The sequence below is a fragment of the Lactuca sativa genome, chromosome 8 (genome assembly GCF_002870075.4).
Source record: "Lactuca sativa cultivar Salinas chromosome 8, Lsat_Salinas_v11, whole genome shotgun sequence".
Lineage (NCBI taxonomy): Eukaryota > Viridiplantae > Streptophyta > Magnoliopsida > Asterales > Asteraceae > Lactuca > Lactuca sativa.
This window is the reverse complement of record NC_056630.2, coordinates 180,415,696-180,418,444: the sequence shown is the minus strand read 5'-3', so window position 1 is coordinate 180,418,444 and position 2,749 is coordinate 180,415,696. Positions and strand designations below refer to the sequence as shown.

The 2,749-nt window shown below is 33.7% G+C and overlaps 1 pseudogene; it reads right to left on the bottom strand.

The window, feature by feature from the left end:
* Window positions 1–1,157: 1,157 nt before the first annotated feature.
* On the bottom strand, window positions 1,158–2,065 carry LOC111885793 (protein LURP-one-related 10-like; annotated as a pseudogene).
* Between the last annotated feature and the right edge of the window lie 684 nt (window positions 2,066–2,749).

The following is a 2,749-nucleotide window of genomic DNA, read 5'->3' as shown; positions in this document are numbered from 1 at the left end:
CAGTGTTTTCTTCTTTTCTAGGTACACCATCATCTTCAAGGCCACTTTCATTATCTTCACTAACAACCAGATTCATGTCATCATCCCACCATTCCTCCAACCAATTCCCATTATGATCAACATAAACTAAAATTTCCCCGTATTCATACCCGCTATCTATAAACTGGGCAAAATCCAAATCATCTACAATGGGACGAATCCCTCTAGATAAAGGGATGTTAGGTAAGCAGTAGTAGATGTTTTGAAACTCTTCCCTGATAGCTCTATCAATAAAATCAAAAAAGTCCATTACATCCATACCTGCCCAATCAACATCAGTGAAGAGGAATTTATTCCCACCAACATACCCAGAAGGATGTCGAACAAATACACCATTGTAGGGTAGATGAACTCTCAGATATACAACTTCATTATCGTTCTCAGCCATGCGACAGTGAATCAATCTTCAAAGAGTAAAATAACTTCGACAGCAGCAGTGTAATCTCAGTAGTTGATATGATGGTTAAAAATGCTAGTTCACATCTCCATTTCTCTTCTTATAAAACGACTATGGAAAATAAATTAAGATTATTTATAGGTTTTTTCCACTCTGGAATTACACATTTGGCACAATTAATAATTGACCACCTAAGTCAACGGCCATATCAACTTTTTAACCGGCTAAATAAATTACGAAATCAATAAGGGTATAAGAGACAGGTAATTTTCGAGTTTGAGGGTCCATAAAGACAAAAAAAAACAATATTGGTCTTTTGAAACCAAAAGTAAAAGTTAGACGGGTCTCTATGACAAAAACCCTATAATTTTTCATTTTAACTATATATATATATATATATATATATATATATATATATATATATATATATATATATATATATATATATATATATATATATATATATATATATATAATGAAAAAAATTGGGTCTTTGCCCCCCTCAATGCCCACTTTTCCCCCCTCAATGCTCATGATCATTGATATTTTTGGGGGTTGTATAACTACTTCTACACACATATACAAACTGTCAAAACTATCCTAACCACACTTTATTTTTCTCCACAAATTACAACTAACAAAATGATAAGTGGGAGAAACTATAAATCATTCTATGATACAATCTATATGGAATTTGGCATATAGAACGCGACTAATATGACTAGGAAAGAACTGAACCAAGAACTGCACCCACCCCTGATCCAGTAGCAACTTCACCTTTTTTGTTAAGGCTTCTCATAGCCTCAACAATCCCTATAAGTGTAACCACAACTGCGTAATCAACATTGGGATTAATTGTCACCATGAATTTGTCCTTAACGAACTTTACATTCTCAGATGATTGCATTTTATTCACCTACAAGTATAAGTCAACTAATTAGTTTGACCTGGAGCCATACTTTCATGAACTTATCTAATCTTGTATAAGTTATATGTATCACCTAACTGACAATAGGGATATCTACTAGAAAGCAAACAAAAAGACTAAAATGAATGGAAATTACTTGGGCTATTGTTGTTGAAGTATCTCCCATATAAATAGTGCAGTTTTTCTTCGACCAGTTTCCTGTTATCTTGAAATCACAAACATCTTTACTACCGGTTTGGTTTGCCAAGAACACATGTACATTGGTCATAAACTGGATCACGTGATGTGATTTTGTGGTAAATATCATATCCGATGTGCTTTTATTGTCACCCCTGAATACATTCCATATATCGTGTTCACTCATGGTCTGAAGATAGATTAATCCGTTACAATGTTAAATTTAGCATCATGTTTTCAAAAAAACCCAAAGAACAAAAAAGAAGTATTAAAATCGAACAAAAAGTCACCTTCTTATGCATTGTAACGATGGGTTTGTCATCAACATCGAGTAGCACTTGTTGATAATGAAAGGATGTATCGCATCATTTAACTTTAAGCATGGTTTTATGGCTCATATCAGTAATAACAATGTTTCCTTTTGGATTTCTATCAACTATAATATCACGTTGATATGGTGACATGAACTAAGACGCTATCACAGAGACTGGAGAGGACAAAAGTGCATTGTTCGGTTGAGCCATCATCGATACACATACACAAATCATTTTTGATAGAGTATATGCAGTGAAAGGCTTCTTATAAAGATGTGTTCCTGTTGGCGGATTACTTTTTTGGGGTTATATAAGAAGTTTGTTAGGAAACATCTTAAGTCTCAACATGGCACTGTTTTGACAAAGTCTAATATCGTCTCTTGATTGTCCACGCCTACATATATTTATTACATGGAATTGTATTTAGAAGCGTCAATAGAACAAGGATTATTGTTTTTTGTTTATAAAAATATATGATGGTGTATGGATAATTAATGTCAAATACTTTATATCAAGATATAATTGTTTACACCGAATTAAGTAGTTGAACTGCAAAACACTAAATTTTTTAGAGAGTGTTTGGCATACCTGGAACAAAAACTAATTGGGGGTTTGACCAAGTCCAATGAGACAATTCATTAAAAAAATAGTCCAACCCAAAAAGGTGGAACTAATCGGAACACACGTACTATCCTATTTCTAATTTGACAGAAATACTCCTACTTGGAACGGGTCTCGGCCTTCATCTCTACTTTTCTCGTTTTCTACCACTCTGGTTCAAATAAATATCACCGTCTCCTCTCCTCCGTTACAATCAATCACACACAAGAACTGATTATTGATTGTTGGTTCTCGATTTAATGCCATTCAAACTCTCCAACAATCATTATCGTT